The 18,013-nt window shown below is 35.1% G+C and overlaps 1 long non-coding RNA gene across 2 annotated transcripts; it reads left to right on the top strand.

The window, feature by feature from the left end:
- Positions 1–756: 756 nt before the first annotated feature.
- Positions 757–6,318, top strand: LOC121421905. Of its 2 annotated transcripts, none has more exons than XR_005971055.1 (3): positions 757–1,013; positions 5,553–5,657; positions 6,211–6,318. It is a non-coding gene; the product is annotated as an uncharacterized LOC121421905 (long non-coding RNA). The 2 variants fall into 2 exon arrangements; XR_005971054.1 differs by lacking the exon at positions 757–1,013 and adding an exon at positions 5,051–5,239.
- The last annotated feature ends 11,695 nt before the right edge of the window (positions 6,319–18,013 follow it).

Below are 18,013 nucleotides of genomic sequence, written 5' to 3'. Positions count from 1 at the left end.
GGGGAAGGGTATAGTATAGATACCATGTTTTTTCTGAATGTTATTTCAAAACCCATTTAAATGAAATGAAATTTTGTCAAACACTCCATGTTGTGCTCCCTCAATATGTTTTTGCTTACAGCATTGGTTAGAAGTTTACGGGGTTCTCGCTCAGACACATACAGAGGATTCAAGAACAGAAAAAATGTTTTGTCATAATTATGCCCGTCATGAGAGAGAAATGAAGGTAAACAAAACATGTGTTGAATATTGGCGAATCAAAACGGCGGTAATTGATTCTGGAAAAGCGACATATTTTCATTTTTTTCATCAGGCCCTGAAACTTAGCACGAAATTGCTGTTCGAGTTCACCAATTTTCGACATAGCCCTCTTCAGCTGTTCTTTGTCATTTAAAGGGAATTTTCAATACATTTACACTGTTCTTGAATCCTCCGTACGTCACTGAGCAAAAACACCCTATTCTAATTTTACTTGAAGACCCTCTTCTGTTATGACTAGAAGTGTTTTTTTTTAAATCCCAATCGGAATAAGTTATAACCATTACGCGTAAAATCAGCGAAGTATTTTCTAAGATGAAATGAATGGGACAACAAATTCTAATAATTATACAAATAAATAATTATACTTCACATTGATTTCCCATCATTGCAGAACATTAACATGAACTTATTGATCTATTTTTTATTGAAACGACGCTGACGTTGAAGGCAATCACGATGAATCCATGAACAAAACACCCGATGTCAACCCTATTGAAAAGCACTGGGGCGATGAAACGAGCGGACAATAGCGGGAAATTTGAAAAGCTGACGGAACAGACGAGATAGGAATGTCAGCTAGCCTACACAATGCTGAGAGAAGGAATGACGTTGAACAGCGTATACATGTTCTCTTATGACAAGACATCCGATGGACTTTCTTTTCCTGATATTTCTGCGGATGTGAGGAAAAATTAATAATGGAAACTTCAGGAACTCATTTGGATGTGATTTCAAACATTGGTAATAACCAGGTAAGTGAAATAATTATCTTAATGTTCATAGAATGTTAAAAGCTTATACAACTTTTAATGGCACAGTAAAAAGGTGTTTGCCAGCGCCGAGCAGTAATGGCGTCAAAAACATTGTAGGCGTAATGTGTTTGCCAAAATTGATCAACACTGACTTTACTTCACAATATGAGCTGCAAGGTCTTTTCTATCACATAGTTTTGTTTGTGATTACCGCCTGGTAAAATATGCACCAAAAATCATTATTAATGCTTCGCAAAGTGAAATATGAAATAACCGGGAGCACCACCTCAATTTTAGATCTAATATAAAATGGCTTTTGTTGTTTAAAACCTCCCCTGGAAATTATTTATTGAATGGATATGTTTCAGTCAGTAACACTTTAAATGTCTGCACAAATGTGTTTTTCCCCTTGTGTTTATCTTTTTATCCATTATGAACATAATTATTCTAAATGCAAAATTAACACTCATTAAAGGATTTTTAAAAAAATCAATAAGACCTTTCTTATGGCAATCAATCTCTTTCACAGTGTATCTGTCAGTTATTTTACAAACCTTAGGAAAATCTCACAAAATTGATAGTAACTTTGGACTGAGTTTGGTTGTGGCACAACCTCGTTGTCAAGCGACAAAGGCAAAAGTCAGAAGATATCTTTTTATATGAATATGATAAAGTGTATAGATAATGATTATTTTGGCAGTGAAATGTAATATAGGCCTACATAAATAAAAAGAAAAGTTGTGCTCTGTTAGGACTCCCTGTGTAGTGAAATAAGGTTGGCAATGTTTGGCTTATTTTCTCTTGCTCTTGGGGATAGGCCTAAATGCTTGATCTTTTTGACACTGTCAGTTTCCAATACAGCTATTCATCATATAACTTAGAAGTAAAGTAAATTGAATTCTTTTAAATATTTTTCTTTTGCTGAATAAAAAAAGAGACTGATTGGTTCCACTTTCCACTATTTTAGACCGATAGAGGGCCGACAGCCGCTGGTGAATTAAAAAGTGTGATCCCCTAGTTAATAATAATAAAAGATAACAACTGAAAGGAACTATGAACTGTCTGAAAAACAAGTTGATATTGGTAAAGTGAACATTCTTAGTTCATATAGGCGGATCCAGGGGAGCCGGGTCCCCCTACTGGTGGCGCAAAAATAAAGAAAAAAAAGGGGGACATAGGGGAAAAAGTAGGAAAAGGAGAAGAGAAACTAAGAAGAAGACAAATAGGAGGAAGACGTGTGAATAAAATAAATGAGGGAAGACTTGAAAAATAATTCTTGTCACTATAACAAAATATATTCATATCTGAATGACACGCGCCTCAAAACCCAAGATAACAACAACAAAAAATTCGCTCGCGCGTCGCGCTCGTATTGCTTGTTTGATCTTGCTCACTCAGCTGATCAAGTTCTGAAGTCGATATACAAAACAAATCTCAGCTTTTGTATTTACAAATTGATTTCTTTTTAAGTGCTGTGTAAAAATAATGTCTTGTTTCATGGTCTGAATATCAAAACTTTGCTGCTCGCGCTTCGCGCTCGCATTATTCATGTCGGAAGATACCCATTAAGTCTAAATCACACAAAGATTTTCAGCTCGCGCTGAGCGCTAGCATTATTTGACTGTTGAGATATGTATCGAATTCATCGGTACCTTCAAACAGTCCTTTACAGGTTCCTTTTCGATCAGGCTAGTAGGGCCTATATTAAAAAGATCAGCTCGCGCTTCGCGCTCCCAGTAATTATTTAGATAGATACACATCTTGTTCCTGATGATACACATTGCTTCGCGCTCGCATTATTTAATTTGAGCTTTTGAGATACAGTTGAAATGTAGACTTAAGCTAAGAAGTATCTGTTACGACTATAGAAATCAACAAAATCAGTTTTTAGCGGCCGATCGGGGAAAAATTTGGATTACACTAGGTTTTCGGCCCTTCTACTGGCGACAGCTGGATCCGCCTCTATTGTTTGTTGCATTATGTTGTTTTTACACAAGTAATCTTGTAGAAAAAAATATTAATGGCTAACTACGTAATAATGCATGTTTACATAAAATTGGCATCCCATTTTTGATCAATATCACCCAAATATCAATTTTTTTAAAGGTTTGGAGGTTTTTCTTAAAAAAAATAATCGTGTTTCAATAATCAATAATTATTATGGGTAAAACAATGTTATTTCCTGAAATAAGATGCTTGCGCGGGTGCGAAGTTGAATAAGACGAAATGAGAGAAAAATAGCTCTTAAAGAGTAAGTCCATCTTGACTATGAGTTGGTTTTAATAAAAGCAAAAACAATTTGTTTAAGATATTGGTGAAGGCTTGATGAAAATCCGTCAAAGACTAATATAGTTATAATTATTTAAACTTTTTTTTTATTTTGTAGCGTCATAGACGAAAAACACTTTCATTTGTCGTGTAATGTGATTTCACCCCCCCCCCCCTTGTCATTTTCTAAAGAAGAAAACAAAAATGAAAATGATTTTATTTGTGCGGTGGACATATCATCATACACATCATTTCATACCACCTTCTATATAAGAAAAATACTTTCATTCATTATATTCTATTAAAAAAGTGTAATTTATTGAATTTACATCACATGATATATGGGGGAGCTGCATAATGACGTCGGGAATAAAAAATAAAAACGATAAACATCGCGTATACTTTGATTGATTTTCATCAAACCATCAATATTCTTTCCATATTCTTTTTAAATGCCGGATAAATAATTATGGTCAATTTCGAGAACATGAATTTCAATGTTTTTCTTTTCTTGCAGGTTTGTGTGAGAGTGCCAAAGCTTGTCAAAATCTTTTTTTTTTTGAGATTACATTACACACACAAAGAGGGCTTTTTTTGGAAGATATACCTGATTGTAAAACAACCCATGTGAATATCCCAGTAGTTATCAAAGTGAGCAAACCGATGACGTCACCTACTCACTGTTTCTTTTAGGCTTATGTTCTCTGGTAAGAAATATGAAACATTGATTTTGATTTCTGTTCCCTTTATAATGTGTAAAGTTTTATTCCTCCCTGATATGATAGGTTGATTCATTGAGAAGCTTATTTATCAAATATGCAGAAACTGTAATATTTCAGAATTTATACATGAAATATAAAAGGAATATAGTGTGAGAGTGTGACGTCAACACATCGAACTGTATATCACTGTGTTGTGCATATGATTTTCGTATAAGAAATTATCGAAATGTCGAAACTTTCTTATCTAACATCCGAATAAATTTTCAGCATCTTGATTGATTTAATCTTCTCTTATCATACAGATCTATCTATTTGATGCATGGGTAGACGGCTCCTTCCAACAAGAGCCCGGCTCTCATGCGGTGACATCACTCTATTTTCGTTGAGCTGATAAACATTGAATTTCAATGTTCTTCTTTTCTTGCAGGTTTGTGTGAGAGTGCCAAAGCTTGTCAAAATCTTTTTTTTTTGAGATCACATTACACCCACAAAGAGGGCTTTTTTGGAAGATATACCTGATTGTAAAACAACCCATGTGAAAATCCCAGTAGTTATCAAAGTGAGCAAACCGATGACGTCACCTACTCACTGTTTCTTTTAGGCTTATGTTCTCTGGTAAGAAATATGAAACATTGATTTTGATTTCTGTTCCCTTTATAATGTGTAAAGTTTTATTCCTCCCTGGATAGGTTGATTCATCGAGAAGCTTATCAAATATGCAGAAACTGTAATATTTCAGAATTTATACATGAAATATAAAAGGAATATAGTGTGAGAGTGTGACGTCAACACATCGAACTGTATATCACTGTGTTGTGCATATGATTTTCGTATAAGAAATTATCGAAATGTCGAAACTTTCTTATCTAACATCCGAATAAATTTTCAGCATCTTGATTGATTTAATCTTCTCTTATCATACAGATCTATCTATTTGATGCATGGGTAGACGGCTCCTTCCAACAAGAGCCCGGCTCTCATGCGGTGACATCACTCTATTTTCGTTGAGCTGATAAACATTGAATTTCAATGTTCTTCTTTTCTTGCAGGTTTGTGTGAGAGTGCCAAAGCTTGTCAAAATCTTTTTTTTTGAGATCACATTACACCCACAAAGAGGGCTTTTTTGGAAGATATACCTGATTGTAAAACAACCCATGTGAATATCCCAGTAGTTATCAAAGTGAGCAAACCGATGACGTCACCTACTCACTGTTTCTTTTAGGCTTATGTTCTCTGGTAAGAAATATGAAACATTGATTTTGATTTCTGTTCCCTTTATAATGTGTAAAGTTTTATTCCTCCCTGAATATTTTGATTCATTGAGAAGCTTATTTATCAAATATGCAGAAACTGTAATATTTCAGAATTTATACATGAAATATAAAAGGAATATAGTGTGAGAGTGTGACGTCAACACATCGAACTGTATATCACTGTGTTGTGCATATGATTTTCGTATAAGAAATTATCGAAATGTCGAAACTTTCTTATCTAACATCCGAATAAATTTTCAGCATCTTGATTGATTTAATCTTCTCTTATCATACAGATCTATCTATTTGATGCATGGGTAGACGGCTCCTTCCAACAAGAGCCCTAGATGGCTCTCATGCGGTGACATCACTCTATTTTCGATGAGCTGATAAACGGACTGGTATGTACCATTGTCAGAGCTTACCACCTTTTCGCAGTTTCAACAAAATAATGAGGTGCAGTGCAGACATGGTGAATCATCATCAGGAAAAGAGAGATGAAAAAAGTTAATGAATTAGTTAAAAGATAAAATTGTTTATACGAGACACGCCAGATCAGGGAGAAATTAAAAGTGACAATATATTGCCAACTTTGTCATTAAACCTTGATTGTGATTGGCTTCCGAGACATGATGTCATGGTAGTTGCCAGATTATTTGTATTTCTTCTTGGCCTTCCTCTAGGTGGGTGTTTCATAATGCTGTTCGTAAGTAAAGAGCGACTTTAAGAACGACTGGTCATCCTTTCTTGTGGTAAAGGGTATATACGCCGAAATGTTTATTGGCGATGGGTTATAGCACGTAAGGAAGGGTAACCAGTCGCTCACAAAGTAGCTCTTTACTTACGAACATCTTTATGAAACGGCCCCCAGGTCTGTTTGTTGGCCTGTGTGCAAAAGACTATTTCAGTTTTTGTTTTCTCTTGTTTTCTCTACCCACCCCTCCCCGCAATCAGCACAAGAATGAACCTGACATCGACCTAGACTTCTATCCCACTGAATACGATCAGTGTTGGCCTCATGCATGCTGAGCTACAATTGGATATTGAATAGGCCTTCGCTAGATATAGTTTACATTACCATCAGCGAGGAATGGAGCAGGTTTTCATCAGGATGTTATGGCGGGTCAGGTGGATAGAAGAATACTGCTTGGACGGCATCCTCATGCGACAGTCTTACCGTGAGATAAGGTGTGACGTCATAGTTCACTGGCCATCGCGATTTCCATCGTGAGAGGACCGGTAATGTTACCAAAGGAGAAGGAATTTAGGGTGTGGACGGTGCATTTCAGTCCACAATTGTAATACGATGGTCATGATGATTGGCCCAAGTGCACTCCATCATGTCCGTGCAGTGTCATCATGGTGAGGGGTGAACAAGGATCCAGTTGGGCAACGGGAATATTCACGAGGACGTTTATACTACAACAGTATTCAATGCAGCAAGAAAAGTCAACCGAAATAGCACTTTTTATGGCTTTATTCAGACAAAAAATGTGGCAAATAACGAGGTGACACCACCACCCTCATCTACTATGCGCGCGGAAAATAAAATGCATTTTAGAAATTACCTGTACGTGGATGCTTGATTGAATTCTGTTTTAGTATAAAGCATTCAATGGGACATTCCGTGCTGTAATGACGTCTCTCAAAGTCCAAAGGAAGAGGTGTATTTATTTATTTTTTGTTATCAAACATACATTATATTGTTTGTTTAAAAACTTATTTTGGACATGAGACCTGATTGGCGCCACTTAAAGAATGTACAAAAAAGGCCATACAGCACCACCTACCCACCTCGGGGAAAAATTGTTGGAAGGGCGCAAGAGTATACTTGCCCCGGGTGGCCTGCATGAAAAATGCAACGTCTTACGCTACTTTGTAGGTCTACTGATCTCCATTAAGATTTTGGATCAAATCATCATTGATTGAATAATCATGCCTAATAAATACATTGTATACTTAAGAATTACCTGTTGATTTTACAGTTGTGCTAAAAATTAGTGAACCCCATAACAAAACACACTTTTTCATACTGAGTGTAGAATGTAGAAAACAGCACTGCAAGAAACAAAGATCCAATGTATTATTTTATCACCTGACTTTACAATTAGATATCTAAAACATGGCAAAACTTGAAAACTTATTATGTTCATTTTTTTGGTAGGATTCACTAACTTGAGTATATACCACTGTAGTACTCCAAAGTTTTTTATGAAAACGTATATCTTATTTGGCATGCAATTGAGTATTTGAATAATTACAAAAACGACCCACGTCCATGATCTTGTGTGTAATGTATAATTTTGCTAAACCACAAAGAATCGCCCCAAAATAATGAAAAACATAACGAAAACAAAAAAGTAGTTCCATACTTCTTTAATTTTCTTGATTAACTTGAAATGAACTACCGTGGACTTTCGTGGTCATTGTTATATTCATATACTCAATTTGTGATTTCCTTTCTTTTCGTTTTATTACTATTGCGTGGTTCATGATTATACTGGTTAATCTGTTGAAATTTGTGGATTTGAAACATTTGACTCAGTTTTGAAGGAATAGATAAGTAAGCCCAAATTTTGAAAAGATAGATAAGTAGATAGATAAATAGAGAGAGGGGGGGGGGAGGAGATATAGGACTATGTTAAACATAGAATGATTGCTCTCATCTGATTTATTTTAGATCCTCAGAATTGTATTTTATCAAGCGATTATGCATAGAATTTGATATGTAAAAATGTACAATTTCGGCTTTCAATTGCTGATACAATGTATCTCCTAAATCCTTGATAAGAATGAAATATGGTAGGCCTTTTTTTCTGTACTACCGTTTAAAGAAATCAGAAATGTAAGTTCCTCTGCAAAATGACATTCGGGCTCAATTTGAGAGTTTTGCCCAAGTGTCTGGAGTCTACAATTTATTATTAAATGGCAATTTTGTTATGGCCACCGCACACCTTAAGACTAGTATACGCTCCGATTTAGGTTTTACCAAATGAACACTTCTTTTTACCTCAAGTTCCAATTAAGAATACTAATATCAAAATTGTGGATAACTGAAAAGCCTTATTTTGGCGGAAATGCCAAATTGCTTTAAAATCGTAGCCGATCGTGAGCTTGCTACGGCGTTATTACTATTAGATAAAGAATTCACTTTTATTCTAGTAAAGATAATATCATAGTCACAAATTTCAAAACAAGTATTTACTACTTTGCATAGTAAGAGATACCAAGTCTAGAATATTCGGATCAAACGTAACAACGTTTTATTGTAAAATCGGGTCGCAGAATTATCGTTAGGTGTGCGGTTGCCTTAATCTCCGTTTGGCTACTTGTATTTATTCTCGTATTGATTTCGTATAAAACTCCCCCTCGCTACTCTTTTCTTGAAGTCTATTTCATCATAAACCATTCCCAGCTCCCACTATCTCTCAACTTTCATCTTTTTATTCTTTTTATATTGACAATTTGCGTTTGTTATTTCAACCATCCTTTCTTTATAAATCTTTCCAACTTTCTTTCTCAACCCAATAAAACAATCCTCTCCCCTTATATATCTCTTCCATGTGAATATGTACTTTCCTCTAACCCATTCCTAAATATCATTCTCTATACTTCAAATTTTAAGTTCATGCATTATTATTCTCCCCCCCCCAAAAAAAAAAAAACTTCATCCTTTTCCCTTCTTACATCCGGGCAATCTTGAACACCATTTTGCATTTCATTCCCCATTCTCACTCATTTTTTTGGTTGTTGCATTTTTTGTTTATTTCAATTTTCAGTAATCACTCATCTCTTCTCACCTCGCCTATTTTACCAATTAACGTTGGTCTATATCTCTTGCTCTGTCACATCCAACTTAACCCATGACTCTGTCATTGGTTACTTTCTCTGTTAACAAAAATTTTCATTTCATCATTCCTCTATCTCTTTCCCCCACACTCAATTGGAAGAATTTCATAGACGTTTTGTCAGTGAATTTCATTCATCAATTCGTTCTCAGCCAATCAGATGCAAGGATTTGCAGTAGCTTATAACAATAGTGAATAAAAATCACTGACTGACTGTTTCATGAAATGCTCACCATGTCAACCCAATTTCCACACAGCCCTTGGACAGAGTGAACTTCATGAAATAAATTACTTCTTTAGCAAACAAAAATATAATGGTTAATTAGGAACTGAACAAAACTTTCAATTATCCTTGGATCCAAAACCCTTATGATGTACACTTAAAATGTGCACAAAACATTAACTTTATCCAAAGTTCATTTTGAAATGACACTTTTCTTCATGTATTGCATCTTTCAATGTGTAATAAAATATTTAACATATTTTGGTAATTCCCTCAAACGCTATAAAAAAATCTATTCAATAAAATTAATTTCATTTTATGAAGTTCACTCCTGGCATATCCCTTATTTCTAAATCAAAATATACTTGAAATGTTGCAAAGTGGATTGTTATCGAGTTACACTCTATGAATTAGTTTTAATGATTTTTATTTTGGATTATGGAAAATTTTGTGGTTGATCAAGCATCCATTTGGATGAATAGTGAAAATACTTAAGTTCAATCTCTTAATAACGGGACAATGCAGCAATTGCTGCTATGGTATGAGAAGACGATCAATATTTAAAAATAGTAACAGTTTACCATCAATTTCAACCCATTTTGCAACATTTTACCAAGTCCATGATCAGGGGGAGGGGTGGAGGAACACTAATTGAGTGTTGCACATCTACAAGGTTTACAATTTTTTCGAAGCTTGTAAAAACCAATTCAGTGGATTTTTTATTTTATAAAAAAAATTGAGATTGCGAAATGATTTTCGTAGATGTGCAATGCTCAATTTAGGGGGATGATTAAACCTGACCAGTTGCAAGCCAAACTATGACATTCTCTTTCATAGTACTGTTTTAGTATAACAAAATATGATCTTGCATTTTACTGATTTTTGCGAGTGGATTACCAAAATAAAAATCTGCATGTTTAAATAATTGACTTGTACAGTGCAAAGGAATAAAAAAAAATCAAAATTGAATGAAAATAAGATATCATTGGTTTTCTATTGACAACCTGGCCAGCCTTGTCAAAAAAATTGAACCAGAAAATGTAACTATAAACATTAATTTATTTCAATGTCAACTTTGGCTTGCAAAATGGATAAAAAGGAGTAGGGCAACTTGGGCGGTCACAGTGGATTAAAGAGGGGCGGGGAGGGGGATGTCACAATGGATAAAAGGGGCAGGACAGAGGAGGGTTCAAATTAGATTAAAAGGTAATGTGGGGGGGGGTTACAATGGATAAAAAGGGGGAGGGGGGGGTCGACAAAACGGATAAAAAGGTTCGGAGGGGGGTCATGATGGATAAATAAATGGCAGGGTGAGTCAGTGTACACAAACGAGCACAAGTGACAATTTCTTTTTCATTTTTAAAGGGGTTTATTATCAATTTTGTCAAAGAAAAATATTTACCAAAAAAAAATGACCAGCAGCCAAGAAGATTCATTCAAGTAAGAGGCTAACAGAGCAAATGACCTCTTGAGACAATGGGGTAAACCCCTAAACCTCACAAAATGGCAAACTGTCTTATGTGAACTGGGGTCTTCTTGACAAAATCACACAATATGTAACAGCGCCACCAATAGTCATCAGTGTGCAGAGCAGGGCACTGGACACTGCCATGCATGGCATACAACATCTTTCATGTAGGTGCTTTATATTCAAATTTCAATGCTATTTTGTGTAGCCAAATGTATGCGAGACAATGCACTGATTTTCTACCCCCCCCTCCTTAATGTCATATGAATTGGTCTGTTAATCTCCTTTGTATTCTCTTTATTCATCCTAGAACAAAACCACTTAATTTCCTTTAACCTGCCCCCTTCCTCATTACCCCTCCCCCAATCCACCTCTACTTTCTACAGATTTACCACTTAATCCACTGATTGTGACCTCTCTCCATACCACCCTGTACTATCCATCTTGGGGAGCATTTCATGAAGATTTTTGTCAGGTGATTTTCACCGACTAAATATTCTTGCATCTGATTGGCTGAGAGCTAATCAGTGAAAATCATTGACAAACCTCTCCATGAAACACTCCCCATATCTGCCTTCATTTCACATCCTTCAACATTTACTAGCCATGACTGATATTTGAGTAATCTTTTAAATTCTTAAAGAATAAAATTTATGAGTATTATTACAAATTACTTTCATATTTTTAATCATGTATTAGTATAATTTCTGAATAATTCAAACATTAATGTCCTTTTCTTTATTGTTCATGTTCAATCTTTAAATTACTTATTTTCTTTATTAATTTGATTTCTTTAATATAATTTGGTATTTATTATTTATTTTCATTCATTATTAATTTATTTATCAAAATCGTTTATTATTAGCATTTCTTTATTTGAGGGAGGGGGGGCTTTCCTATCAAATGTGCAAATGAAAACAATTTTGCAAATAAGTACATCCTTTCTGTACATGATGTCATTTTCTTTTAAGAACTCAAATGTATATTGCATGTTGGTCAATATTTAGAAAGAAACCAACAGCAAACTTTTTTTTGAGAGGGGGGGGGGGTTGTTCTGCTGTTTTTTTTATTTGCTTTTGTTTTCCCCCATGCATTCATTCACCATCATAAAGGAATCAAATGTTTGTGATTGCTACTTCTCCATCACTCCACCATGAACTCTGAGAGATAAGGCAAGGCAATGAAACGACAAGTGAATCTAGATCTATTTATTGAGCCCTCAACATAGGCTAATCCTGAGGAAGTGCACTCTATATCCCACAGTGATTTATAATGCCCCATCAATCATTACAGTACAATGTATGAACCCCAGTAGTGAAGCGCAATGTCAAATTTCATAGACGGCACCAAACAAGATTTCTGAAATCCGTTCCAGGCTGGAACCAAAAAAACATTACTTAAGCAAAAAGGGTAATTAGAAAGCAAAGTCAAATTTCACAGACAGCACCCGATAAGACTTCGTAAACTTGTTCCACACTGGATGCAAAATTCATTTCTTAGCCAAAGTGTCTAAGGAAGTAATGTCAAATTTCACAGATGGCACCCAGTAAAATCTCCAAAACTTGTTCCCAAACCTGATGTAGGAAACCTTTTTCTCAGCCAAAGGGAATATTGACAGTTGAAGAAATTAAACAATCTCCTTTGAAGCCTCTTTCATCAATCACCATAATCAAGATTCTCTAGTCGCCTCTTAGGTCATGTAGCAGCTCTGCTTTGGACTGAACAAGTTTTTTTTTACGCCCAGTAAAGAGCTAATGTGAATTTGAAAGACAATGGGATCAACCTAATCAGATATGCCAAGTTCCCCTAAACGCCTTCCTGAAAATTGTAATCTCTCTTCAGCCAAGTGAATAAATGCACTGCTTGTTCACACAGGATATGACTTCCCTAAAAAAAAAAACTACCAGACGATTCGATGATTGAATAAACATGAATTGGACAAACGGGTGAATCACTGCCTTACTCCAAGACCAGAAGGCAGATGAACAGCCCAACAGCACCTCATGTCAAGCCCAAGAACATGGCTGAGAAACTTCAAACTCATCGAGGCTGATGAAATGGACAATAAAGAAGAAGGAACCAACTCTATGATGTTCTGCAAATACAACCTATACATCATTATAAAGACACTGAAAGACTTGCAAGTTCCCACAAAAGATTTTACAATGTAGATGCTGCAAGATCCAGGGATATGTCACTGATGAACACATATTGTGATGCTTAGAACAACGAAGGACACAGAATTGGCAATTCGGAAAATGGAAAACTGGGGTCTCTATCCAAATGCGACCACCAAGAAGCCAACACACTCATAGGATATCAGAAAAAAACAATCCTAGATGGCAAAAAGTTTAGATGACAAGGGTCATGCATATCAGAGTGCTAGTAAATGAAGCAATGAATATCCTCATCAGACCATCATCATGGCATCATACATTGGTATTAAGGCACAGACACCGAATACACAGAACTGCCAAACTCTGGGAATGAATTAACTATATTTTTTGGACCCAAAACTGTATTTTCTCCCCCCCCCCCCCAATAAAAAATGTATTCTATGCAAAAGTATGCACTGCCCCTGTAAACTGAAAAAAAAACCCTCATTGTAACACATGTTTATCTCACTGTGGTTCGAGTTTACTGATTGGAAAAAAAGAGCTGTATGAAAGTTACCTGAAATTAAGTTTATCCCATTGACTATACTTGTGTATGTTTTATGAAATAGAGATATACACAGAAATGATTTTCTCAATGACAATATTTTTTTTCGGGGGGGGGGGGGGGGACTTCATTAATGAGGAAAAAACATAATACCATAATTTGTTTGGATAAAATATACTAACTTTGGCAAAATGTATTGGTTGGCAGCTCTGCATTAAAGATATCAGTATTTGATTTCACACAAAAGATAATGTGCAAGTTTTAAAGAGTTCTGGATACCACAAGTAAACTGAAAAGGATACTATTTGTCTTGGTCAGACAAAACCTGTGGCATCCCAACTTTACAAGATGTCCAAACACCAAATACAAAGATGTCGCATACAACTGAACCAAATATCCGGAAGACAACAGCACTCTGTTCAAAGATAGGTCAACAGTTCCTCTCTTCTCTCCTTTGTGCAGACCAAATGGTTATCTGGGTCAATTCTGAGTACAACTGGTTCTTGAATGATCTTAATCAATGCCACAAAGCCCCAAAGCAGTCTTAGCTAAACAGCTCCACTAATGAAACTTGACAAACATGCAAAAGTCTCATTACAAATATCGATAAGAGTCAAATAGAAACACGACAATGACAAGGCTCTCGTGAAATGGATTGAGAAGTACTTGACAACTGAAGGCAGAATAGAAATCAAAATTTGACATTGCACTTCTAAAACTGGGTTTCAGATATGTATTGCTTTAATTGAAGGAGCATTGTTTTGCAAATTGTGGAAAAACCCATGTAGCACACAATCCTCATAAAAATGGATTAAAATTTAGTAAATACATTTTTTCAAATTCATTTGATTTTTTTGGGTGGACGAACCGATACTGAGAAGCCACCATCATCACTTGTCATTACACTGCAAGCCACTAATATCTCTACACATTGCTGTGATTTCATGATGGATACACACTTAGCAAACGTCACAAACATGAATTTTATGGTGAATAGGGAAAGTACCGAGATGAAGTTTAAAATATTACTTAAAATTTGTCCAAAAAAGTAACATGCACATGTACAGAAAATTAATATATACTACATTGCAAAACAATTCAATTTTAATTCTAATACTTTCTCAAATACTTGCTCTTCAATTATTGTAAAAATAATAAGATCAAAGTATGCAGAGATTTATGGATTGTAAAAGAATTTGCTTTTGTCTCCTTAGCACATTATTATATCAGTCATGGCAAATATCATGCTGCAACGATGTGAAAGATGAATTTAGAGGTAGCGCAGATAGTAAAGGAAGGTACAAGACAGACGGCAATCAATGGATGAACAAAAGTCCCGACAAATTTATCAAATTTTCCATCAGGAATATCATTTTTGAGAGATTTTTAAGTAAATAGAATATCATTAAATGAATTAAACAGAGTATAATTAAATCAAAAAGTGCAAAACATGCATAAAAAGCCCAATGTTGGTAAAATTGCTGCCCGATATCTCCAAAATTAATCGATGCCCTCAGTAATGATTACTGGAAAACCGATTGTATTGTCTCGCATACCCAGGCTAAACAACATATCATTAAAGTCATGAATAAAGCACTTACATGTACATGTACATTATAGATGTTGTATACCATCCACAGCAGTGTCGAGTGTCCTCCTCCGCACACTGAAAAATAGAACTCTTGGTAGTGATGTCACATATGGTGTGATTTAGGCAGGAAGATCTCAGCTCAAACCAGACAGGAAGCCATGTTTGTGAGGTCTGGGGCCTACCCCAGCAATCAAAGAGGTCAAATGCTCTGGTCCTTCAACTTGAATGAATCTTCTCGGCTGCTGGTCTTACATATTTTTTCAAAAAAAAAAAGTGTATGAATACAAAGTAAGTACATGTATACAGTACAGACAATCATACACTAAGTGTATAGGGCAGGTCCAAGCTATTTGACATGACATTAGGGACAGTGATTTTCAGTTAAAAAATGATCCTTCCTGTTTCTGAAAATCTGTTTCAAACTTGATCTGAACTGGAATATTCATTTTGTCATGAAACACAAATCATGTTTGTCAAAGGTAAATTCAATGAATTTTTGCATGAAAAATAAAGAACGCATATCAAAGAGGTGTTTCACAAAGATCGCAAAGATTTAAGTGTGACTGAAAATTTCTCATAAATTTCCACTGGAGTGTGGAAAATAACAGATCATCATATCGGTTGGATCATAATCAGAAGATACACACTTCTGCATGCTATCATATTGTTACATGGATTCAGATTTAAATTATCATGCGTGTATTAATACTTCAGACTTCATGACTTTGAGTCAATTTTGACTATTGTGAAACACTTCCCAAAATTGTCTTGGCAGTTTTATAAACTTTTAAATGAATTCAAAATGATCTGATATTTATATACATGCAGGCACTTTTCGAATATCATATTTAAGGTATGGGTTTTCTTAATGAAAAATAACCCAAATGACTGGAACAATAAAAGTACATAAGTGGGACTATGCAAAATTTGATAGCAACTGATGGGATTCTCAAGTGCACACAGTCAAAGTTAATGCCTCCACTTGAAATAATGGCCTCTGTGACCTTTGAACCCTGACTTTGTGAACTGATTAATATCATCCTCTCATATTGCATTTATGAGTGAAAATTTGAGATATGTTCTTCAGTTAAAGTGAAAACAAAATATCTTAATGTATGAAATCATAAAAGCGAAATCATCTATCCCAATAACAAGATATTCCTGTTTATAATGACCTATGTGACATTTGAACTTTAACCTCATGACCCTAACATCTTTTAAGATCATTACTTGTGTATGTACACAGGTAAACTCTGAAGTTGAACCCTTAAAAGGTTCTTTAGTTATTGCTAGAAAAATATATTTTCAGGTATATCGTGACCTCCAGACCCCAAATCTTGTCAGATCATTGCCCTTTCAAAATTCTTATTAGTTTGACCAAGTCTGCAATTGATCTCTCATACAGTTTTTAAATCATTGCAAGAACAAGGTATTTGAATGTATACAATGACCTTTGACCTCAGAAGTTCATACCCTACAAAAAATACACAGATCATTCTCAATTCTACAATACTTAAAACTAATAAAACAAGTTTAAAATTGATCTCTTACACAAATCTTTAGTTATTGGAAGTACAAAAACAGGACGGATGGACAGAAACCATGACAATTCCAGAAACCACCTACAGTGGGTTGAGGTATAAAAATCATGCCCTGACAAACATTTTAAAATACTGTCATGTATATTCAAGCATTAATTCCCCTAATTGTCATGTATATTCACAAATTGATTTGCCTAAAAATTATTTATCAGGCATAATGCACAACCATCGACTTGATAATTCTGATATGAATTAATTAAACCAATATCTCACCCAATAACCAATACAAATTTGCTGCCTTTAACAAAGCTTGATTCATCTACCAATGGTCGATGAAACTACTAAAGCATCAGGTGTGCTGCTTTAATGGTTTGAAAATTTGCTCTTTGATCACAAACAGCCTAACTTTTGTTCAATTAATTAATGCTAAATCTGATCTTCTGCCCGTAACCTGCAGTGTCCCACACAGTGTACACACTCTAACCATTCCTGTTTTTAATGATTCCTCTGAAGTATCAATTTTCAATTATGTATGCAGATAATACTAAAGTATTTTGTCACATGAAAATGAAGTCTAACTGATTAATCAGCCAATAATGAGCTGCACTTGTGGATGATAGGCATAAATACAAGTGTTTAAGATTAACAATGTCAAACACATGACATTCTGTTCATTTGAAATACCCTTTTCCTCTAATTAGCAATTTAAATAGGTACTGAAATTGAAAATATTCATATTACAACCCCCCCCCTGATTTCGGCAGTCAACTGTACCAATCTACCTAATTGTATAGTTCATTTTATTTTTTTAAATGATATGATTACATTGATAATGCAATAAAGTTATGCATAATCCATGTCGCTACAAGAAATTTTTGTGATTTAGATTTTAGATGCTAAGACACCCCATTCCCTCACCCCTCCCCCCAACTAATTCTACGACAAGTAGATCCAGGGTAAAAAACCAGAGATAAAACTCAATAAGGAAAAACTCTGGAAAACCTTTGGGTCCACTTTTGCAGAATAGTCAGCCCAACCCCCATCCCCCCTCCCGACTTGTTGTACTACAAGTACATCCAGGAAAAAAAAGGATAAATGATAAGAAAAAAAAACTCTGAAAAACCAGTGTACCACATTTGCAGGATAGTTAGTACAATATAAACACACATACAAACTTCATAAAGTTGTAAACTATTAACTCCACAAACATCTCCTACATCTATTTTCAAACTATGATAGCTTGGACCTGCTCCTCCGAGCTACACAAAATTCATTAAATTAAAATGGGTTCATGAGTAGTGAATGCATTTGCAAGTCAAATATTTCATACTAAATATGTTTTCCATAATTTACATCAAATGTGAACTAAAATTGGTTCATGCAGTCTGATGACCCCCCCCCCCCCCCCCGCCCCCCTCACTAAGG

Source organism: Lytechinus variegatus, chromosome 1, assembly GCF_018143015.1.
Source record: "Lytechinus variegatus isolate NC3 chromosome 1, Lvar_3.0, whole genome shotgun sequence".
NCBI lineage: Eukaryota > Metazoa > Echinodermata > Echinoidea > Temnopleuroida > Toxopneustidae > Lytechinus > Lytechinus variegatus.
Note: the sequence above shows the minus strand (reverse complement) of the source record. Positions and strands in the feature narration are given on the sequence as shown.